Source organism: Lissotriton helveticus, chromosome 5_1, assembly GCF_964261635.1.
Source record: "Lissotriton helveticus chromosome 5_1, aLisHel1.1, whole genome shotgun sequence".
NCBI classification, from domain to species: domain Eukaryota; kingdom Metazoa; phylum Chordata; class Amphibia; order Caudata; family Salamandridae; genus Lissotriton; species Lissotriton helveticus.
Window position 1 is genome coordinate 1,938,962,895 of NC_136065.1, and position 26,139 is coordinate 1,938,989,033.

Genomic DNA, 26,139 nt, shown 5'->3' on the forward strand with positions numbered 1-26,139 from the left:
GTTACGTCACACCGACTCAAACGGACTCTTCCACATGCAGGGCTTAAGTTATTAATTTTTCTTATCTTCTAATATTAATGTTATGTTGTCATGTTACGTTACAATATGTTTTCTTATATTTGTTATATTATTATTTTATATTATGTTCTTACATTACGTTATTATATGTAATATCATGTTACACTTACGTTATGTTACATTACGTTATATTAATTTTCTTATCCTATAATGGTATGTATCATTTTATGTTATGTATTGTTGTTTTATGTTATGGTGTGTTATGCTATGTTACTCTTCAGTACGTTACGTTATGGTACCTTATTTTTTTCTATGTGATAGATTCCATCTTGGCCTGGAGTGTGTATCATTTTATGACTCGGTATTTCTTAATATGGCATCCACCACATCCACCATATACACCACCTCATCCACCACATCCACCACCACATCCACCACCACATTCACCACCTCCACCACATTCACCACCACATCCACCACCACCATATACACCACCTCATCCACCACATCCACCACCACATCCACCACATTCACCACCACATTCACCACCACATCCACCACCACCTCATCCACCACCATCACATCCACCATCACATCCCACACCCACCACATCCACATCCCACATCCACCACCACCACATCCACCACCCCCACATCCACCACCACCACATCCACCACCAACACCACATCCACATCCACATCCACCACCAGATCCACCACATCCACATCCACCACCACATCCACCACCACCACCACATCCACCACATCCACCACCACATCCACCACATCCACCACCACCACCACATCCACCTCCACCACCACACCACATCCACCACAACCACACACACCACATCCACCACCACCACATCCACCACCAACACATCCACCACCACCACTACATCCACCACATCTACCACCACATCTACCACCACCACATCCACCACCACCACATCCACCACATCCACCACCACATCCACCACCACCACATCCACCACCACCACCACATCCACCACCACCACCACATTCACCACCACCACCATATCCACCACCACCACATCCACCACATCAACCACAGCCACATCCACCACCACATCCTCCACCACCACATCCACCACCACATGCACCACCACCACATCCACCACCACCACATCCACCACCACCACATCCACCACCACCACATCCACCACCACCACATCCACCACATCCACCATATCCACCACCAGATCCACCACATCCATGTGTGTGTGTGGCTCTGTGTGTGTGTCTCTCTCTGTGTGTGGGTGCAAATGCAATAGGTCTCGCATTTGCGAGAGATTAAACTATTGGCATTGTAAATCACAATGCCATTTATTTATCTGTTTTCAAATCCAACACATTAATAAAAAAATTGTCATTTAAAATGCTAATAGCTCTAACGTTTGCAAAGGCGAGACCGTTGCATTGTAAATGCTTGTTTTAAGCATGTGCTTTTAGGAACAATGCCCTCACTCACACGAAGGTGACATGCTCCATGAATGGAAAGTCAGCTTAAGCAGCCAGGGACCTTTCCTTGCTTGAATATTGATTTATCCAAGAACTTGTGTACTTTACAAAGAACTACTACTCCCTTGGGGTTCTTTCCTGACGTTATTATGCCCGACTTTATGTCAAACTAGACACCTTCAAGGTATAAATATGCCTTCACTTGCTCTAGCAAGACACAGTGGTTCGGAGCAGTTTGGCTACCTACTTGCCCGACGCAGCTCGCTACAGCAAGTGCCGAAGGGAGCCGACCCTCCAGCTGATGCACTGATCAAGAGGCTGCATTTCTCTCGGCGAGAATCCAGCTCCAGTGTTTCCAAGCACCCCTTGAGGGGTGTTGGGAAATCGAGTTCCGAGACTGAGATACCAGACCTCCTTCATTCTAAACTAAAGGTATGGAGCTGATTAGAACCTAGAGAAAGCTTGAACAGATTCTTGGCAAAGAAAAACTAAACCTATGCAACACCACACTTACTCCTACGCGTGTACTATACTTAGATTAGGTACATTGGGGTAGGCGTATTTTAGAAGCACCAGTTGAGTACTTTTAGCCCTTGTTATTTATGTATGTATTTATATATAGTTTAGAAATCAAACAATGCTCTTACAGTATTATTTTATAATATTGTTCTCGCTGTATGCATTATACTTTGCAGTCTGCATTATGATTGTAGCAGTTCACTTTACTTGCATGAGAAAGAAGACTGTTCAATAAAACCTTTCATTGAAAACGCCCATCTCTGTATTTCTCTGCACCTCTGTAGAAACGAAGCATGCACGAGTGACTGAGTGAAATACTTATCTATTGTTTCCGCGACTCTAGAGATACATTTCTTATTCTTGGGAAAACAAAGTTGTCATGTTTATGCGGTTGTCAGAAACTAATCCCTTCTTGAGAATTCAAGAAAGTTTCTAGTGACCTCTGAGCTAGCTGGCATTCACTATTAAGTTTAATATATTCGATGGAGACCTACTTGACCTCAGTCCTACGTCTAATCTATAGGATATATTATTCCAATGCGCCGAGCCTTTTGGGAATATAGGAACTACACTACATGGCGCCCAACATTTGGTAAGGTACTAATTTAACGCTAGATACTAAAGTAACTCAGTCGTGCTTTTCTCAGAGACCCCTTTTTTCCGTAAAATACTCCAACAGACGTCTGGAGTGGGTAAAGGATAAAATATCCACCATAACTAAGTAGGACAAAAATCATATGTATTAGTTTTTGGTTTGTTCAACATTGAAGGATACAGTGTTCCAAAATATTGTGCACCTTAGCTTTGTTTCCTTGAAACTTGCTCTGCAACTTTCATTCAACAAAATGCCAGATGGCGACAACAACGCAACTGGTGGAGCTGCAGCTGTGGCAGTCCTACCAGGCTTAGACGTTACAGGTTTCCAAAAAGATGACCTGGATGCTATAATCATCCCAGAAAATGTAATTTAATTTAAGGAAAACCATCACTATAAAACCTATAACAAATGGCCTATCATCAAGAGGTGGTAGGGTCATTTTTGTTATTGAGGCACACGAATATCGGCAGACAGAGGTATTCTATTCATGGATTATCTTCCCTGAAGCAAATTCAGTAACACATGTGTTTCACTTCTACAAAGTAGAGGAACATCCAACGGAATACGTTTCTTTCGAGGATATTGAAATTCCACTAACTTACCAAGAGCATGCGCTCTGGTTTAAAGGCGCCCTACACCATCAAAATCACATTACCAGGCTCGGTCCACTAGGTAGACAAGGAGCAACATGGCCGGTACTAGCAAGCTATACACCACATCCTGACATTGAAGAAATGTCAGGTGAGGAACTATTGGTTCAACTAAAACAACTAATAAAAATACATAGACAATTGGTTCAATATGGCATGCGGACTCTAACAGTCCAACCTCCTTTAAGGATTCCACAACATACCCCTTACCAGGGGAACACAAATAAAATCACCCCACAGACTATAAATCAGTCATTGGTAAATTACCTGCAGAAAGGGAAAAATTCCATTCGGGATAGCTCAAAAAATTCGTCAAATCGAGGCAGTATTTCCTGATACACAGGATTTTAACACTCTGTTTACCAATGGGGATCGCACCACACCTGGAGGACTGCGACACTTGGAGTACAGTTGTTGCTGCAATCTACACAAAAACACATGGGGGGTCATTAGGATGACGGGCAGACTTAGTTCGCCCGCCATCCTATCGGATAATGGGACCGCCCGCCATAAGGGCAGGGGTTCCGTGGGGGTATTAGGATGCGCCCGCCACAGTAGTGGGCGCATCCTGTGTTTTTAACATTGTGGCGGGCGGAGCTCTAGCACAACCCGCCACAATGCTAAAAATGCATGTATGCATATGCATACACAAAGCGGCAGGCACCACGCGGTGCCTGCTGCATTGCGTATGCAAATGCAGGGGGGTACCACAGGTACCCCCCATGTGAACCCCCACCTCACCTTTACCATGGAGGTCCGCAGGGGGCCCCCGAAGTGAAGACCGCCTGCCTTTCCATGGCGGCATTACCACCACAGAAAGGCATCTGTTTTGGCCCATGCTAATATGGCTGGCGGTGTCTGATAGACACGGGGCGGAAAAGTGGCGGACGATCTTGCCGTCCGCCGTTGTCCCCCCCGCCATACTAATATGGCGGGGGTTAATGGGTGGAGGGCGGGTAAGGATGTCTGGCGCATGGCGGTGGCGATCCGCCAGACATCCTAATGGGCCCTTTGGTGTTCAGTCTATGGCGGTAATACCAGATGTCCTGAAACAGATTCAAAATTAATACGGGGCAGAGCCTGCTTTAAATCTAGGTATGAAATTAGTGAAAGATTTCAAACAGGTCTCAACAATAATATTAGCTAATATTAAAGGTGAAGCAGCATCCATGGCGATACACCAAAAGTTAAGAGAATTTGATGTAACTGAGCAACCTCAAGAAATAGCCAGAATAATAGAAAGATCCTATGAAGAACTAGGTAGAGACAGTTTGGGTGGCAAACCAGCAAAACCCCAGCTGACTGAAAGTCCTGAAAAGGTCTTTATTAACAATACTCCCGCTGTTCCTAAAAAGAAGTGGGAGTTCACTAAATAAACTTTTTTTTTTTTTTTTTTTTTTTTTTTAAACCTTTATTAGCGTCAAAAGGATATACAAGTCTAGGCCTACAACCAAGTCGGCCGGCCTCAATACGTAAAGCAATCAGAGCTTCCAAGGCAAACATTACAGAGTCAATCAGCAAGAAGCAGAGGCAATACAATCGTAAAAAGGGAGAATATACCTAAGAACCAGAGGGCCAAGACACAGGAGCAAAAAAGGTTAATTTTATAATATGGGGATAAGGCGTACGACAGGCTCACTCTCAATATAGAGACGTCCGAAGTCCCAGAACCAGCCTCAGCGACAATAAGGGGGTATGGGGCCGCAATACAGGAGAGGCAACACAATTCACACAGGAAGATCGGGATAATTTAGACATAATCGACACTTGAGCATTATCATCGTTACATGCCCACCACCCAAACCACAGCTAAGCCAGAACAGAGGGATCGGAGAAACAGTACATCAAAACTAACCCGTCATAGTGACCTCTAGGAAAAAGGAGGGAGGGGGGGGCGAGGAAAAGAGGGGGAAGAGGGGGGAAAGAGGGGGAGGGGAGGAGGACAAGGCGGAACAATGAGAAAAAGAAATGAAATACAAAAACGAAAGAAAGAAGACACGCCGACACAGGCGTCCCGTGGCGGGAGTACAGGAGAAAACAGGAGTATCAGCACCAGTGAGGGTACAGCAATCGAGAAGAAAAGCAACCGAACCATAAAAGGAGGGTTAACGACGCCACACACCCCACCCCGAACACACCACGGGAGGCAGGGACAGACGCGGCGTTACTATAAAGAGATACAAAAGGGCCATAGAACCATAAAACAAACAACAAATAGAACCCAACCCACCCAGCCCACCCTGCACCCCTGTAGAAGGCTGTGGCCTACCCTTCAGACAGCGTGCCTGTCGCCCTAAACCAGAACCCGAAATATAGCAAGAAAGAAAGAGAGAAGAACGAGACAAAAAGAAACAAAAACAGAAATAAAGAAAACAGGAGGGAGGAGCATAAGAACAGAAATCAATATGGTCGGCCGCCGCCCTCCGCCCAACCAGACAATCGCAGCAAAAACAGACCAGGACGACACCCCATCAAGCGCCATAAAACTTACAGAGGAGGGGACCTCCCACCGCTCTATGGGTACAAACAACTGCGCCACTAAGTCGTATACCAATAATCAACCAGGAGTCGTGCATATCACCCCCATCCCTTCCGAACCACAAATCCCACCCACCACATGACAGTGTAAAATGAGATACTCAATACAAGACCAGCACACAATCGAAAAAAATGTTGACTAACATGTAGACATGGGGGGTAAATCGGTCCGCAAGGGAGCAAAAGTCCGAGCAGAGAGTTTAAATGCATCAGCAAGCGCAGAACGGGTGATGAAGAACAGGAGTTCAGTTTCGCCGCTTGGGAAGGCGAGGGGGTCTCTGTAATAGACAAAGGCGAAGCCATCGGAGCAGGTGCAGGCGGCAGTCCACCAATATTTCTAGGCATCCGAGCCGAACAGGGCCGCGGCACAATGTCCAAGTCCCCGGGGTCAGAACCTTGAAAAACAGGGAGCTCCAAAGTCACCGGCACACAAAATGATCTTCGATCAGCGGCAGCAACACTTGCAGCAATCGAGGGGGGCGAGGCAATGGAGTCACTGAAACAAGAGGGCGGCAAGAAGAAACGGCTGCTCAAAATGGCGGCAGATCGTGGCAGACTCACAGGGACATCGGGGGCCAGGGATGCGCGCAGGGATCTAAGAGCTTCCAGGATATCTCTGACCGTAAGCTCACGCTCACCAGACCGGACCCCCGTGCAATTAGGCAACCCAAGCCCGCCGCCACAAGGCGATTCATGTTTCAGAGGGTCGGCCGCCATTTCGTGAAGTCAGCCCAGTTGCCGCCCTCCGCGACCCCCAAAAAACAGTTAAAAAATGTAGGACTTCACAGAGCTCCGGGGGGTTCCCAGCAATGGCAGCCTTGGTGTCGAAAGGATGTCCGCCCAATGCGGGTCTCCGCCTACACCAGCACCGGTGCCCCCAACAAGCAGAGTCCGGGCGCAGAGGTCCAGGGCCGCCGGACAAAGCAGCGGCGGGGGGAGGACCCCTTCACAGAATCAGTCCCCGGTGCATCTCACCCACATCAGCCGCGCGGTCACCAGGGCAGGCCCGGATCAGGATTGCCGGGATTTTCGCACAACGGCTCTCATCATTGGTTCACTCTCTCGACCGGGGCCGACAGTCGTCGGATCCCACAGGCTAGGTCCCGGTCTAGGTTCCACGGAGGCCCCGGTCTTGTGGAGGGCACAACTTCGGAGCCGCTGCACGTCGAAACCTCCGGGCCAAATGGTGAGTACAAGCGAGGTGTTCCGTTTCCGATTCTCCGATAATGTGTCGTCTCCGGACAGGATATTATACAGGATACATGATCAGGCCGGAGGGCTGCGGGAGCCGAGCTAAAAGGCGACCATTACGCTCGCGAGCTTGGCTCCTCCCCCCCACTAAACAAACTTTTAAAGAGTATCGTTCTCAATCCCGAGGTAGGTCTCCTCAAAAGGAGCCCTCTGAAAAGAGGTATAACCTCAGGAATAGGGATACTATGAGAAAACCTGATAGATATCAAGATACTGATACACGTTCCTCTCGTACCTTTCAGACTTCATCACAGAAATCGGAAAGAAGAGGACGATCAGAACAAAAGGAAGAACGCGTGAAGTCCAAAGACGATCAACACATTCCAAAACATAAGAAAACTCAATTCACCAAAAAGAAGGTAGCAGGTCTAAAAATCAGGCATGCCGAGGATCTTGAGGACACAACTCAAGAACGGGGAGTCGGCTCAGACAATGTTAGACAGCGCAGCAGAAGTAACCGTAGCTCGCAAGATCTTGAAGGATCATCTGGAGACAGTGGACTTGAATGAGTACATCTAAGTTGAAACTGCTGATACCAGGGTTAGTGTCCTAAACAAGGTATATGAAGTAACACTCCGGATGGAGGGGGACATTACTAGGAAAATAAGAGCACTCTTTTAGGAGAAGCTCTCTACGGGTTATGACATTCTTCTAGCTGAACAAGACTGGCCACCTGAATTTGTCAGGGAGTGCCCACAGGGTGAAGACATCATTATGCCAGCCTTCTCCAACCATATTCCAATTCATAAAAAATACACATATGCCAGGAAATGGGCAGTCGCCCAGGCACCTGCATTATATAAAACTCATATGGGATGGGATGAGGATTCTCCTCAACATAAAATCCAGTTAAAAACTCTAACAACTGCACAAAGGCAGTATCCTGTTAAGCAAGAATCTAAAAAACCAGTCAGGGAGATCTTAGATCAACTTGAATATCAAGGGGTGATTGAAACATGCACCTCGTCAATGAACAATCCTTTATTTCCTTAATCCAAACCAGACAATACATATCATCTAGTTTTGGATTATAGACATTTAAACTCCTGTTGCAAAACTTTTGCAGTACAAAATGCACACAGTGCAGTACTAATGAATAACATTGTGCGTAAAAAATATAAAACTACATTACGTATTTCTAACGTTTTTTTCTGTCAAAATATTGTGCCAGAAAGCAGGTATTTCAGCGCTTTCTCAAGTATGGGGACACAGGGTCAATTCTGTCATCTCCCACAGGGATTCAAGAATAGTCCAGGGTTATTTTCTGCCAGAGTAACAGAGTTACTACACACGTATGATGATGAAGCATTATTATATGTTGATGACATCTATCTAACAGACGATGACTTGGACAGGCATTTGAACAGGGTGAACACCATAATACTTGGCTTCGCCTCTGAAGGGTATAAATTCAATTTCAAGAAATCAAGAATTGCCCACCTCAACGTCCTTTTCCCAGGATATGAATTATCAAGTGAAGGCAAAAGCCTGGCAGCAAACTTTCTAGTGAAATGTGCGATGCTCCAACCTCCAAAGTTGCTGAAAAACTTCTAGGTTTCCTAAATTTCAGAAGAACTTACATTCTAAATTACGCAGAAAGGGTTAGACCTCTCTAAAAATTAATCAAACCAGATTTCAAACAAATTAATTGGACCTAAAAAACACACAGAAATTTTGCGTTCAGTGCAAACAGACATGTTAGCAACCACGCATTTACAAACACGCGTAAATGTACGCAATCCGAATCATTCCAGGAAGATGCGGATTCACGTACTTCACCTTTAATGAAGGGGAAAAAGTACCAATTGCATATAAATCACACTTGTACACACAAGCAGAAATGAAATTCACTTCTACAGAAAAAATTCTGACAGCGGTTCAAACTGCAATAGCAAAAGAGAGAGCCCTGGCACAGGGAAAACGCATAATGGTCGTTACTCCTGTGCCTGCTTTAGAAGCAGTGACAAAAGCGAGCATTCCAAATGCAAAGGGTTTACATCCAAGATGGATACAATGGGTTAATTTTCTTGATGCAACAGACGTTGAATACGTTTTTGACCCATATTTGAAAACACAAGAATTTCCGCAATACGAACAAGAATGTTCTCTACCAACTGAGATTCTGCCTCTTGAACAGTATGAATGTATAATTTATACAGATGGATCAGCACAATCCGCAATTGGGGGTAAATAAGCTTATAGTGCTGCATGTGCGATCGTTAAAAGTCGCTATCGCGATGGTAAATTCCGACCTATGGTCACAAAAACACAATCTCTCGGAGATTGTACAGCTCAGCGAGCTGAATTACAGGCTTTCAAGATGGCGCTCGAAAATATAGATTGTTTATAGTGTTCGATTCATATTATTGCGTTCAATCTTATAATGAATACTTGCAGAACTGGATTGATAACGGTTTCACAGATGCGAAAGGTGGCACAATCAAGCATAAGTTGCTTTGGGAACAAGTAGTTCAGTTACGGAAAGAACTACAGAAAGCTCACGTGATCCATACACTGAGTCATGAACGTGATGGCGTTCACGTTGCAGGGAATTCATTGGCTGATGAAGCCATGAAGGCAGCTGTGCAAACGGCTTCCGTAGCTGCAATCATTCATTCAGAAATGAAAATAGACGGCAAAATAATGCTAGCTGTCAATGCAACAAGCAAAGGCAGCAGTGCAGCGTTACCTCAACAATATCCACTCAAATATTCATACATAATTGATGCAAACTCCATTCCTTTTGCTCAAATCCCTGGAGTGGGGGTGTGGAGACAAAGCTGCCCTTACCTCCTCGCAGCGACGTCCGAGCATGGGGGTCCTGTCCCCCGCGCCCGGTCACATAACGTCCCGGTCACCCAGGACTCCTTCTCTCTTTCTACCCTTGCAGGAACCAACACCGACATCAGAGCCCGGAGGACCGGAAGCGATCTCCCGCGACCCCGGAAGTGACGACCCGGAAACGGCCGCCACTGACCCCGGAAGTGATGGTACAGACTACGAACCGGAAGGTAGAAAAACCCACGGAAGAGAAGGAGAGGCGTTCCAAGCACCCGACTCGTGGCAGGAGACAGGGGGAAGCGAAGAACCACCGACAGTGAGCGGAGCGGCGCGGCAAGACCGAAGCGAGGACGAGGAGGAGGAGGACGTCTGGACTGAAGACTGGTGGCGTCCTCAGGAGGTGGCTGGAGAGCGGCCGCAACTCGGAGGAGAGTTGCGGCGGGGCACGTGAGTACACTCCATCCTTTCTCAGTGCCCCCTTCCTTGTAAATAGTTGTAGATATTGTAGATAAAGCTGCACGAGCACAAGGCACTGTGTATTGACCCCTTTTCACTTGCACTGTAAAGAGACCGAGCACCGTCCCCAGCACACGTCACCCCCTTTTCCCCTCCCCTCTCTTGCTTACCTTGTCCTACCTCCCTGACCATCCCTTCCTCACGGGCAAATTCTTATTCCCTCACTCCCTGGTGTGGGTGGAAGTGCTCCAAGTCCTTTTCTGCTCGGACTAACGCCCATACACTTCTCTCCTTTTCAAGCCTCCGAGGAGTCCCAGTACCCTACGTGGGAGAAGACTGCACCCATCCGGAGGAGAAGACCTGATCCTCTACGACCTCATCGAACCGTGTCGTCAGCCCGCAGACCCGCCCTATCCGTCCCGCCGGAACCCAGAAAGCAGCCCTCCTTCCCTTCAGACTTTGTTCACTCCTTTCAATAAAATAACTACTGAGCATAGCTCATTATATCCGGCCTCCTCGCCTGGTATTCCGGTCCGCCCATCCCCCACGTCCACAGGGGGATAGAGTAATTTCAAACAGGAAACGTAGAGTAGCTTTGATACACAAAGCCCATTTGGTAGAGGGTCTGATGCATCAAGGGATCTCTTAATCTATACTAGAATTAAAAGAGACGTACTGGTGGCCAGGGATGAATAGTCACATTTACACATTTGCAATTAATTGCCACGACTGCAACAGAGATTGCAGCATAGAACGCCACCAGATATCTGACTACAGCGTAGCCAGCCCAGTACAGACACCATTGTTAGACAGCATTAGACTATCTACACGCAGATGTCCCTATGGACAAATGCGGTCCCACAAATATTAAGACAAGATTAATTTGGATGTGGCCCAGCGCTCGGCTCACGCCCGAACTGTTATAAAAGATTTGCGAGTCTTTATCGGCACATATGCAGTCGGCACTCTACATTCTGACCAGGGTCCTGCGTTTAGCTCAAAAGCTTACAAGGAGGCCATGGCCAATCTGGGCGTTGCATTGCGGTATTCTAGTCCATTCCATCCTGAGGGATATTCGGTTGTGGAGAGAAAAAACTGAGACATAAAGTAATCTATAACAGCTAGGGTACTAGGCTCGGGTGACGGATGGTTCAAACATCTAATAAGTGCCCAACGTAGTCTTAACAATCTGCCAAGAAGTTCTCTAGGGGGAATCACTCCATATGAAATCCTTTTTGGAACTAGAATGATTGTCCAGGACCTTGATCATCACTTTTCAGTGGTAGAACAAAAACCTTTTGATATCAAAGACCGTTTGGCTGTTCTGCAGGACTTAAATGAAACAAGAAAAAGTCAAAGCAACATATTCCTGAAGCCAACGACCACTGAAGAAAAACCACCCGTTCCAGCAAGGCCTACCTGGATTACAAAGGTTGGGGATCTAGTCAGAGAAAAGATCGCAGACAAGAAGGAATTTGGCCCTTCATTCAGACAACCAGTACCTGTTTTAGCAATTCATGGATCGAGAACAGTATTACTGCCGCCCCTTACTGAAAGAAAGGAGAACAGGTTTGTATCCATCGACCTGGTAAAACCACATCATGTGTCCGATCATAAGTAGTAGGCCAAGTGGACTCCAAAGATGTAGCAGACGCCCGAATCTGGGTACAATCCAAGAGGTTGAGACTGATAACATTTGAAGACTCTGCAGCACAGAACAAAGGACTATGTAACAAAGCCATGGAACTTGTGCCTCTTGAGACCCAAATAACAGTTCGTCAAGAAACACCTGTCTACAATGATATAGCATCCGAGTATACTAATATGACAAGTGATCAAGTGATTCCAGCGATTTCATCGAATCCGAAAGCAATCCCTACAATTGACAGAACTGCCTCTGTCTACTTCATTAACTTTGATACGTTTTCCGAGGATCTAAGTGATTCTGAAACACCGCCAGCTAAAAAAACTTTCAGAAAACAAATAACGAATTTCTTTCGACAACTGGAAAAGACAGAAATGGTTTCACCATGGGTTGAAGTATGGATTAGCTTAGGTGTACTTTTTCTTCTACTTTGGTTGACTCTGGTATTTACCTTGGGAATGCTGATCAATGGAAAATATAGTACAAAGAACGCAATAAGAAAGAACATCAACTTACTCCTCAAGCCACACAAATCATCCCATCGTGACACAAGAGACTTGTCAGCAGTAAACATCACAGCGGTTCCTATACCAGGTGGTATAGCTTGGGACAGAACTGAATATGACATTCTTGGTCTGGCAGAGCTATTGAAGATTCCACACCAATTCAAGGTTTCCTTGAGTGATTTTGTTTCACCCAGCACATTTTCTGATGATTGGGACTTTGAGACTGTTAATAACATGATGTCAGACTTAGAAATGACTGCAAAATTTACAAATCATGGATGCTTAGAAGGTTCATCAGATTATGTACAACTGTACTGTTATAATCACTATGGTCATCATTTCTTACATAGATCTGCAAACCCTAGAAATGTTTTCACTTATAACCAATGGGAACATTGTCCAACGCCACCAAATTTTATGACAAATTTCCGTACTTTTCAGGCTTTAATATTTCCAATCCAGAATCATTTTACTTTAAAAATGTTAATAGGACAGGAAGTAAAAATATGTTGACAAATACAAAGCAAATTTATTGTGCGGCCTTTTATGCTCAGCTGTCTACATTAGGTTTTGACTTTTGGAAAGACACCATTGAGACAAAAACTGTCTGGGGCACAAAAGACTGGCAGGTGCAGGGCTTAGAAGCTTTATTTAGAGCCTGCATTATCCCAGAACAAATAATGTTTTTGAATGACACTTTTCAACAGACATCTTGTCTTGGAATAGCTAAGAGAAAAGATTTAAACAAACCGTCAGTACCTACACCTACACCTGAAAGCAGTAACACTTCGGAGGGGGCGGTCGACGTAAAAACTATTTTATTTAACAACAGAACAGATCCTGATTGGAAAAAATGGTTAATCTGGCCCACGGACACAAACAACTGTCAAGATAGATTCCTGAATAAAACACAGGGGTTCACATTCACTAGGCCAGATCCAAGATATGTCCAGAGACAACATCCAGGGATAGTAACATCATACAGTGTGGGAAAACTGTGCCTTGAGTGGCTACAAAAATCTACACGAAAGGAAGTAAAACAACACTTATCTTTACTTAAAGATAGCGTTGATTTAAGGGACTTCTTACAAGGACCTGCGAAACCACGTCATAAACGTTTTATATACGCCGGTATCTATGCCATGTATAATGAAGCATGGACAACAACGCAAGCAAAGACTGCAGAACGGATACGAGAAATTGATTGTATTCATTTAGAGAAATCTCTCTCTGTAGTTGACAATGGGTTAACGACTCTGTCATGCAGAATATATTCTTTGGTCAGCGTAGTATCCTCTGCCATTGACATAATGGAACAGGACTTGGTCATGTTACAGCATGGTCAGTCGCAATTGCGCTCTATAATGCTTTTGGGCTGGACGTTGCAAAACCTTCGTTCTGGATATGTGCCATGGCGTCTAATCAACACAACGTCATTGTTTTCTGAGTTTAACCTTACAGATAAACAAATCACTGTGGCACAAAGAGGGGCAGACTATACGGTGCTGAGCATTGAAAAAACTGGAAAGATTTCCATTAACTGTTTCTGAGAAGCCAGCGACAGAATGGATGATACATGGTACAATCACTCTGCCTGTGACGATTTTCTATTTTCAGTCTTGTTTAAAACATATACCAGTGGACGTATATGAAAGGTTGGGTAAAGAATACATCAAGACATCCTCGGATTTACCTTATACACACAAATGTTGGAGTGGGGGAAAAGAAGTGTTTCTTAGTTGTACAAATTGTGAAAACACACTAAGTGGTTCACTCTTATGTCAGGGTATTAACTTACACGGGGCTGCAATGGTTCCTCGAACAACTTATTCTGCCACCTGCAAGGTTCTCCAGCTGCAGTGATAGATCCAATTTTTAGGCAGCTTTCTAATGAAAGTTACATTATGTTGAATGATCACAGCTGGTGTGGCATGTTGCCAGGAACCCCCTATCTCTTTACTGTGTCAGCCAGGGTCACTTGCTGTATGCAAGTATTGTTTCCTAAAACTAAGTCAGACGGGGAGTTGCCATTATGGTCTTCACTGAACATCTCTTCTATTCGAATTGATACTTTAAGCAGACTGAAAGCCATTCTTTTACAAAAAACTGTGCCACTGACCTCGACCAAAGAGACCTATGATCTGCAGGTTGCAAGGACTTCTGCAGAGATACATGCCCGTTTATCGACAAACTGCCCTATACATTTCTCAGAAATGTTAGGTCGTATCTCAAACATGTCTGATACGAGTGGTATTGTACATGTATTTAAGACGATTTTTTCGGGACTGTTAGCACCCTTTGAAGCAGTCCTAGGCATATTTGCAAACTTCTTGCACTCTGTGTTTGGCGGCCTGCCTCTCGTTCTGGGTCTCGTAGCAGGAATACTATTTTTACTTATTCTGCTCTGATATGGCAAATCAAGTCACCATCGACACCCAGATCACCTTGGAGAACACCCTCTTGGCAATGAAGTGTCGTGAGCACATTATACAAGTTCTGGGCTTGGCTCGTTTAAGAGATCTAAATACCACGTTGTTTCTATCATTCCGACCAATCTAGCAAGATTGCATCTTACCTGTTCTACGATGCCTGCTATGTGTAGAAGAATGCGTGCTAGACATCTGTCTGACACTCCCATCAGTCCTGCCAACGGAAGTTGATACTTTGCTTGAACCAGTAACGGCTCATGCACTGTGTTGTCCCCAGCGGCTACCAATCCTGATGACGGCATTCTTTGAAATCTCACAGACGCAAACTGCAGACGGTGAGATACGTGGAGCAACAGGCACACAGGTACCATCTACTTTGAACATTGCTATTGCGGCTGATGATGACGGCGATGCTTCTCATCTATGTGCAATTTATTTTCTTAACGAGGTACTCCAACTTTCACCTACAGTAGTAGACTAATTCTTTACCAGCTTAGAAGATTTGATGTTTTCTCCAAACAATGACACTGACTTTTGAAGTTAACACACAGTGTTCGACCTTCACTTTCCAAAAACAAACTTCTAACTTTGGAACTCTATTTTTCTAGGATTTGACTTTTTTCCAAAAATTTAACTTTTTTTGGGGGGCACAAAGTAATCTTCTTAAAGTAGTACTATTCGTAGAGAACAAGAATTCTTTGAATACTTCCAATGGACTGTATTTGACCTTGCCAACAACCAAACAATTGATATATTCTGTCATGGAATGGTCTTGATTTTTTTTCTGTATTGAAGAGCCATTTCATAAATGTATTTTCATGATTCATTCGGATAGCGTTTTTTAAATATCATCTATATGCTTTGAATGAAACGTTGCTTTTAAATGCGTACAGCATATATGCTCTTTAGTGTACAACCATTTTGAATACATTTTTATGTATTTTGTGTGGGGTTTTTACACATCATGTTTTAGATATGTGGTATGTGTTTAGAACTTAGTAATATCGTACATAATAAAGTGGAGTGGGTGTTGTATGGCGTTTTAGGATCCGAGAGCCCAAACCTTTGAGGCGGGTAATCTCAGTAACCACAGCACCAATCACAACACCCAATACAGCGTTGGAAAGGGCAGTTGCAGAAGAAGGACACAGGCTATGCAGACGGCCACCATATACATTTAAAAGGTAAAAGAACCGTGCCAGCAAAGTAGTCCCTTGTGGGCGTGTCTGCGTTGTGCTGTGGGCGTGGGCTGGGGGCGTGACTAATGCTGGGGGCGTGTGGTACGGCCATCACATCGTGGGCTGTGGGCGTGTGCTGGGGGTGTGACAAATGCTGGGGGCGTGACAAACACTGGGGGCGTGTGTCCTCCCTTCATGCCATGTGAGTCGTACATACAAGTGCCAATTACGTTGCTGCGCAGCATCAAGGGGCACGCTGGGGGCGTGAGAAACGCTGGGGGCGTGTGTCCGGCCTTCATGCCATGTGAATGCAATTGCGCCACATCAAGGGACATGCTGGGGGCGTGTGCTACGTTCCACCCTTCATGCCATGTGGGTCGTACATTAATCAGAAGATTGTCTGCTGTGGCCGTGTGCTGGGGGCGTGAAAAACGCGTTCACCTGGAGGTGTGGTAAGTAACGTTACTGCAGCCTCTCCTGTGCGCTGTTACGGAACTCTCTCATTCAATGAAATTACACGCGCCTGCTACCATCAACCATGGCTCTAGCCGGGATCAGGCGGCGGATTGCTACACTAATTACACGCGCTTGCCAACATCAACCAGGGCTGAAGCTGGGCCTCAAGCGGGGGAACACGCGCCTGCTAACATCAAACAGGCCTGCATCTGGGCCTCAAGCGGGGGAACACGCAAATGAGCGTGTCTGCGGGAACAATTACTGCAGCCTCTCCTACTCGCTGTCACTCAACTTTCTCATTAAACGGATTTACCCGCGACTGATAACTCTCTCATTCAAGGACATTACACGCGCCTGCTAACATCAACCAGGGCTGTAGCCAGGCTCAGGCGGCGGATCACTACACCATTTACACACGCCTGCTAACATCAACCAGTGCTGCAGCTGGGCCTTTGCCGTCCCTATTCTAATGAAACAAAAAATGTTGTCTACCGCGAGATTTTAAAATAAATTGCCCTTGGCAAATATACACATTACACACATTCTATTTCATACCCGGACAACGTCGGGATGGGCTGCTAGTGCCCTTATATAGGTACAACTCACACTGCCAATATAGGCATAGAAATCATTCCCTTATTTAGACATAGCCCATGCAGACCAAATACAGACATGGCTACTCCACCCGTACCAAAACGTCACAACGATTTCTTGGAAAATCGGGTTAAGCAGTCATGGACCTTCCCTTGCTTGAATATTGATTTGTCCAAGAACTCATGTACTTTACAAAGAACTACTATTCCCTTGGGGTTCGTTCAAACTAGACACCTTCAAGGTATAAATATGCCTTCACTTGCTCTAGCAAGAGACAGTGGTTCTGAGCAGTTCTACTATCACTTGCCTGACGCAGCTCGCTACAGCAAGTGCTGAAGGAAGCCAACCCTCCAGCTGATGCACTGATCAAGAGGCTGCATTTCTCTCGGCGAGGATCCAGCTCCAGTGTTTCCAACCTCCACTTGCGGGGTGTTGGGAAATCGAGTCCCGAAACTAAGATACCAGACCTCCTTCATTCTAAACTAAAGGTATGGAGCTGATTAGAACCTAGAGAAACTGATATATTCTTGGCAAAGAAAAACCAAACCTATGCTACACCACACTTACTCCTTCCAGCACACTTAGGTTAGGTACATTGGGGTAGGCGTATTTTAGAAGCACCAGTTGAGTACTTTTAGCCCTTGTTATTTATATATGTATTTATATATGGTTGAGAAATCCTACAATGCTCTTACAGTATTATTTTATAATATTGTTCTCACTGTACGCATTATAATTTGCAGTCTGCATTATGATTGTAGCAGTTCACTTTACTTGCATGAGAAAGAAGACTGTTCAATAAAACCTTTTATTGAAAACACCCGTCTCTCTATTTCTCTGCACCTCTGTAGAAACGAAGCATGCATGAGTGACTGAGTGAAATAGTTATCTATTGTTTCCGTGACTCTAGAGATACATTTCTTATTCTTGGGAAACAAATTTGTCCTGTTTATGTGGTTGTCAGAAACTAATCCCTTCTTGTGAATTCGAAAAAGTTTCTAGTGACTTCTGAACTAGCGGGCATTCACCATTAAGTTTAATATATTCCATAGAGACCTAGTCGACCTCAGTCCGACATCTAATCTACTTGAAAGTCCCCTCCTCTCTGACACGCCTCAAGCATTGCCTGCCCATCACCCAGGCCTGGATGTCTGACAGCTACCCGAAGCTCAACCCAACCAGAACAGAATTTCTGTTATTTACTAAGAACAACAATCCAAATACAGTACAAACCTGGCTCAATGGCAATACAACTCTGAACCCCAACTTCCACAAAATTCCAGGTTACTTGGATTCACCCTGGACACCAACCTCACCCTCAAGGAACACATGGTCAAAAAACAACAAAGATGGGCACGGAACCAAATCTCTCTTCTAAAGAAAGTCAAACCGTTTCTTCCAGACAGTGACTTCAGAACTGCGGTTCAAGCCCTTCTACTCTTGCATCTGGGTGGGGATAATGCCGAACTCCAGGACCTCCCAGTCACCCCTTTGCGTTGTGCAAAAGCAACACAACCCTTTAACACCTTCACTGCGGCGGCTATTCCGCCGCAGTGCTAAGGGTGTGGGGCGGCCGCGCGGCGGGCGCATGCTGGTGACGGAACCGCTCCGTCACCAGCGTCGGTTGAGCTGTGCTCGTGACGGAGCGGTTCCGTCACGGCCCGCCCGCTCAATAGAACCCTCAGCGCAGGCGCGGAATTCGCGCCGCGCATGAGCGTTCTATCGAGCTGGGCGGGCCATGACGGAACCGCTCCGTCATCAGCACAGCGTGACCGCGGCTGATGACGGAGCGGTTCCGTCATCAGCACCGAAGGGGTTAATAAATATCTCCCTCAATGTGCAAATGCGGTGTGAACCTGATCTTTGTTTTAAACAAGGTTTTGACATATGTCCTAGTTCTACACAAGACTTCATGATTTTAAAAAGGCGCCGCATACTGCAGACATCAGGCAAAATTCGGTGCTTAATTTGTGCCAGTTTGCACGTGCTCACCACTGGCACTTATTTATAAACATGGACGTTTTTCGTTATTCCAATCCACCACATGGTGGCATTTTCAGGCTTTTTTTAAGACCACCAAAGTATTTCACACTTCCATATATGCAAAACCAAGATGAACTAGTGCGTCAAGTCAATTCTTACAACTCAAGGTGGCTTGGAATAGTGTAAAATGTCACACTTTATCAGTGTAATGGCTACTCGTAAGTGCTGAAACTGGCATTCGGTAGCCGCTGCTTCATCCACAAAGGATACGACTAGTTGGTGGGTAGTCTCATCCTACACTATAATTTGAATGCTCTTAAATGTATATACATGAGTTCCTTAACTTAGAAACAAATGCATATTAAATAGGTGAAACAGAAGCCTGAAATGTTCATACATAAGTTTTGCTTTTGCAATTTAAATATGTGGTAATATGTGTTATTGCACTTACTACAACCACAACTGGGTCATATTGTATCGTCTGACATTTATGTTGTTAAAAGTGTCAATGTGGTTGTTTGGTTTACGCCACTGACGCCCTCATGACGGGGAAGGTGATACATTGTACTATGTGCAGTGTTCCCGCACATATCGGTAATACGAGTTTAATGGTGATATCGGCTGTTAAAACTGCTGATATAAGGGGATATGTGAGGAAAAAGCGGCGCGTGCAGATTTTGGGGAGCACCAAACCCGAAGGTTATTCTCCAGTATCTCTTCACAGGTGATAATATTCACACTCCTCGGTGTTTCTTTTAATTGGGTGGAATAATTAGCCCTTCTGATAGAGGCAGACTTTTAATGAGAGCCTTTGACTTGCCCGCCCTTGGGTGCGATAATTATCACCAAGGTGTTTAATATTTATGTGCTGCAAATATAATCGCCTATGGCAGGTTTTGAGGAATAAAGTGGCCTTGATGATTTACCGCAACCAAATCTGCAAGCAAAGCTTTTTTACCGCCATTTTCGCCGATGTGTACCGGCCACTTTTACCTGCCCATATTTACTATTTAACTCATAATACTGATAATTACAGACACTTGCCAAGAAATGGGGCATAACGTAGATTTCAGTGCTTACCACAACCACATCAAGACTGGCATGTCACGTTAGTTACTGGGCATTTTCCGATGCATTTTGGTACTCTTTCACCCCAAAAATGTATGCAAGCGGTGAGTTGCTTAAATGTAATTGTGATATGGGCAGTACTCAGCTCATAGTACAAATGATACTTAATTGAGGCAAGTATTGTGTGGCCTTACCTGAAATATGTGCACTAGCAGGATTTGGGCACAAACATTTAGAATTTTTTCCCACTCTTAATGAGACCCTACAACCCTCTCCCCTCCCCCCCAGCCCCCCCTCCATAACCAATGAGTGTGATGGCTGTACGTTGGCAGACTTGCCAGATATAGACAAATATTACTCCTTAAAACATTGTCATCTGGTTCCATTTTTGAATACTTACTTTCAATATTTAATATTTCAATATTTGTTATTTTGTTAAAAAACAACTATAAAAACTGCTTTTGAGAAATCCATTAGCAATGTACAACAGTGACTCCATGCATAATTCTGAATAATGTCTAATGTTACAAATGTAAAACTTTCTGGCTGCAAATTTTTTTTTCACAAACACCCACAAACTGTAAATGCATATATATTTTAATTAATAAAATATTCATAAGAACTTGGTCTGTTTCTAAAAGCTGGCAAAGGGCAATGATACCACGGCAAAACTTTAGTTGATTTATTTTTTGGAAAGGATTAAAACAAAAATCAAAAAACTGTATTTTCACATGTTTATAATTTCGAATAGGACACTCCACAAACCCAGGTGACCTTTCAAATCCACTGGAAAGGCAGGAGAGTGGCCCCCGGGTCAGTATATGGTGCGCGAGGCACCTGTGCAATGTGGTGGTGGCCCGCATTACAATTTGTTGCGGGCCAGGGGAGCGGGCACGAGTTGTTCAGTCCGCGCAGTACCATGCGCAAGCCGCAGTCAGCGGGAACTGCAAAGAAAACGGCCCACTTGGGAAAATAAAAGCAGGGGCAGTGTCAGGTGGAGGGGCAATGAGGGCATACTGGCGAGAATGGTCTTGCAGGCCTTTGGCTCCTACAAAAACAACTGAAGGCAGTGGGTGGCGCTGGGGGTGGGGGGACAGGCCAACAAGGGGTTAGTGGCGAGGGTGCCTTTAGGCCCCTAAAAATACAAGTGACAGGGATTTATTGTTGAGGACAGTCCTTCAGACCCCTGGCCCCTAAAAAATATAAGGTGGCATGTTGCCCAGGGAAGGGGCCAAAAAGGTTTGCTTGCGAGAGCGGTCTTATGGGCCCGGTCCCTCAACAGACAGAGGAAGATGGCGAGTGGCGCCGGGGGTGATACTGCAGGCAATAAGCACTGCACTGAGGGGCAGATTTACAAGCCCCTTGAGCCACTTTTGCGCCACCTTTAACATAGGAAAAGTGACGCAAAAGTGGCGCAAGGGGCTTGTAAATCTGCCCCTGAGTCTGCAAAATAGGGGGGGGGGGTTGTGCTGGGAGGCAAGGGGAGTGACCTGAAGACACAGCGCAACAGGCGGGGGGGGGGGGTCAGCACGAGGGACAGGGGAGCGAGGATTATGGATGGAGCGAGGTAGGCGCTACTGAGGCAGGCCATGGTTCCGCAGGCGGTGGGAGTTGGGGTCGGCAACAGGTGGCAGCTGAATGGAACGGGCCACAAGGACAGCATAGTATGGGGCGGTGGCTTTGGGTGCCGGAACAAGAAGAAGAGCTGGCAGGTAAGGATAATAACACAGGCACGCCAGACCTCCCTTTCTCATTGCAGGATCCTCCCGATCGCTTGGTGCGGCTCGTTGGCCCCAGAGGAGAAGAGAAGCAGGGTCTATTGCAGCCAGCCGGATGGCGGCGTGGGGCACCTACACTTCCACACGAAGGTCTGGTGGGGCCTTGGCAATGCTTCAACCCAAATGGGTCAGTACGGCCTCCGGAGAGGATGGTGTAGAGTCCTAGCATGAACACGGTCTAGTGTTCAGGAGTGATGTAACACACCTTACACCCACCCACCACAGACGTCATGGTGTCACATGACGCTGCCAATAAAAGGGGCCGAGCGCACGTGCTCGTGGCCATTCCCACTACCCCTAACTGGTGTCTGTGTCCACATCATTTGCTGCTCTCCACCATGCGGGCCTAGGGCCCTTCGCAATTCTACACTGGCGACGAGGCCGGTAGTGCAGCCCATGCGTGCTACCACCATCAGCTCAACTGAAAGAAAAAGGGGAAGAGAGCTGCCCGCCGGAAGGGCATCCCCTGCAGCGAGGCGCAACGCGCCGAGAAGCCGGTGGGCACGTCGGAGCCCCGCAGCGACCAGGAGCCCCACAGCAAGCCGACCGGAGCCCACCTGCATCGACCGCCACCAACGAGTGCCACCGAAAACGAGCGGACCGCCCAGTGCCCACCTGCGACGGCCGCGTGGCTGATACCCCCACCAGAGAGGTGCACGGGCCGGGCGGAGCCCACCCGCCACGACCGCGACAAAGCATCTGGCCCGCCGGCCGAAGGTGAGCCCCAGGTGCGAAGCGCCCGCCATGAACTTTGCCAATGCATAAGCAGGACAAGCGGAGCCTACCCGCGGCCTGCCCGAGTCGTCCCCCGCCCCCGCCGCGTGTGTGCTTAGAAGCGGTGGGGCACAGAGACTAATGACGGCGTGGGGAAGAGCGGCCGGACCCGCAACAACTATCAACAACGAGGGGGAGGGAGCGGAGTAGCTAACCGCCTCCCGACCCCCCTCGCAACGTGATCAGGGCCAGCGGAGCTCACCCGCGGCCCGCCGGTAGCCCCCCCAGCGAAGAAAGACCAAGCGGAGCCCACCCGCGGCCTGCCGGTGGCATCCCCAGCGAAGAAAGACTCTGCAGCGCCAGCGGAGCCCACCCGCGGCCTGCCGGCGGCACCCACAACAAAGGACACACACTGCAGAACCAGCGGAGCTTACCCGCAGCCTGCGACGTCCGTGGCAGGTCTCCGCCGCGCAGCGTGTGCAAGGAGAAGCTGCTGCGGTGGGAGACCGGAGAGCGGGGCCTGCTGGACAATCACCAGCGCATCGTTGGGCAGAGCCGGCGGAGCCTACCCGCGGCCTGCCTCAAGCGCCCCCCCCGCCCAGGGAAGAGTGACTGGAGCGACGCACTCCCCGCCTGAGGGAAGCAACAACACCCCCCCCCGCGCCGCGCGAGGACTGCCGAGGCTGCAGCGGGCGGGGAGGGGAAAGAAGGAAGCGCCTACATGCGGCCAGCGCCGCCGCAGATCAGAGGAGCCTCCACCTCGTGGGCTCCATGGAGAACATAAAAATAAAGTGCCTGTAAGCGGCCAGCGCCGCCAAAGATAAAGCTGGGCCACATCAAAACTTCAAAGACGTTTTACCCCCCTGCACAGCACTTACCCACACAACCGCCTGCCATCATGCCTGCTCCCTCCCGCTCCCAAAAGTACACAAACACAGGGAAGGGACCCACCTGGAAGACAGCTTGAAGTCCTGTTACCAGCAGCTCCAGCCCCCTGTGCACTGAGACAGTAGAGTGCACATCAGGGGAAGACAAGACAGGCTGCTACCAAATCCAGCAACACTGCCACCCAGTGGCCAAAAGCAAAAGTGCACCTGCATCCATAAGGACAAAACAAGCATTGCACAACACAAGCTCAATCAGCAGCAGCAAAGAGGCGACAGACTGAGTAGCGCCCCCAACGAAAGCATCTAAACTCCCTCAGCAAGCAAGTACGCAGCAGTGCACTAAGTAGTGCCAGTCCAGTAAGACACCCACACACACCAGCAAGGAGTCGGCAGCTGCCACTTCCAACGCGACGTGGGAAGAGGCGCGAACGCCTCACTAAGCATCCAAGCACTGACAGAACGTCTGGAGGAAACGACTGCCAAGCACTGGAAGAACGTCCAGGGAAACGACTGCCGAGATCGAAGGACGGAGAGAGCAGTGACGCCTTGTGGCCACAGGCGCTCACCGCAACATCAACTACTCCCGCCAAAGGTCCAAAGCATCAAGTACCTGACGACAGCCAAAGCAGCAAGTACCCAACGTCACGCAACAGGCGTCCCAGAACCCTGAACAGTAAGTGCGCAATCAACGCGCCACGTGGCGACGCACAGCCACCGCAAGCAGAAAGAAGAGCGCAGGCAGCGCCATCGCGCAGAACAATTGTCGCGGACAACCACACGACATGGCGCCTCCCAGGAGCCGATCCGCAGAATGATCGCCCATCAAGTGCCGACCCGCGACAGGTCCATGGCGCCTCCCAGGAGCCGATCCGCAGAATGATCGCCCATCAAGTGCTGACCCACAACGGGTCCCCAGGAACTGTTGTAGCGCAAAGTCCGACAGGACGACCGAAAGCAACCTGCCAGGCATCGGCAGAAGTGGACCGCCAAACGGTCCAGGACGTTCAACCATGAAAAGGTCTACGGACGTGGACCCACGAACGTCACCAACAAACATCAAGAAAAGAAAGCATCAAGAAAAGAAGGTTCGCGACACCAACTCTGGCTGCTGAGGAAGAAGGAGAAAGTGTCCCCGACGGGGACAAGACCAGGGGTACACATGCAGAGTGCGCGCACTGCATGGAGGACCCAGGTCAGGAGAGAAGACACAAGATCGGTCCAAGTGATGTCGCGATGCAGGAGGGAGAAAAGGAGAGATCCGAGTGGCACGTCTGCCACCGCGAAAAGGAAGGAAGAAAAGAAGAGATCTGAGTGGCACGTCTGCCACCGCGAAAAGGAAGGAAGAAAAGAAGAGATCTGAGTGGCACGTCTGCCACCGCGAAAAGGAAGGAAGAAAAGAAGAGATCCGAGTGGCACGTCTGCCACCGCGAAAAGGAAGAAAGAAAAGAAGAGATCTGAGTGGCACATCTGCCACCGTGAAAAGGAAGGAAGAAAAGGAGAGATCTGAGTGGCACGTCTGCCACCGTGAAAAGGAAGGAAGTATATCCATGTGGCCTGTTGCCACAGTTAAGAGTAGAAGGAGAAGTCAGTGCGAAGCAACGTCCCCACAGTGAACCAACTAAGGAAAGAGAGAGGCGTGCAGGAAGACCACTCACACTCCCGAAGAGAAGGAAGGCGACAAGTGCCAGGACAACGGTGCGAGGAACACGAGGCCGGAAGAACACCAGTGGCAAGGAAGACCAGCTGATACACGATGTGTCCGCACACCCAGGATCTGCGGAGAGGAGCAAGCGAGACCGTTTGTGACATCTACCTTTGGGGTCACACGGACACTGGACAAATGCCAGCCGTGGTGACTCAGGGGCAGAGGCCTCCGGGACGCAGTCCCCGCGACGAGAGACGGTCCTCCGACGCCCATCCGAAAGGTCCGGGGAGGGCGAAGACATCGCAAGCAAAGACAGAAACCAACAGCTACCTCAGGACGAGGCTGCGGAATCTGAGGTGAGACACATTGTCTCTTCCATACCCCCACTGACGGCGGCGTAGGAACAACTGATGTGGCACATCCAGCCCAGCGCAAATCCGAGAAGGAGAACCTCAAGGATATCCCGTGGCAGGGGAACACCGACGAGAGGGGTCATCCTGGTGAGAGGGATGCCTTGCAACGGATCTGCCTTTTGCCAAGTAGGACACAGACTACAAGTGAAGCTAAGGCCGAGACCGGAAATCGTGCATCATTCCCCGGCGAACGACAAGAACTCTAACTGCACCCATCGCCATGGAAGTTAGCAAAAGAGGGACTGTGAGGACAATTTTGCCGCAGAGTCGTCAAAAGACTGGTTCCATCGAGCACCCCAAACCGGTGCCACTGTGAACTGATGTTCCCCGCAGCAGATTGAACATCATCTGTGATTCCAAGCAGCGGCGGATAAAAGGACTCAGCAGAAGTTGAACACTTTACTGCATCCTGATACAGTTTGTTTTCCCACAGGTTGATTTCTATATGTGGGTTTTTGCGATTAAAAAATGGGAGGGATGTAGAGTCCTAGCATGAACACGGTCTAGTGTTCAGGAGTGATGTAACACACCTTACACCCACCCACCACAGA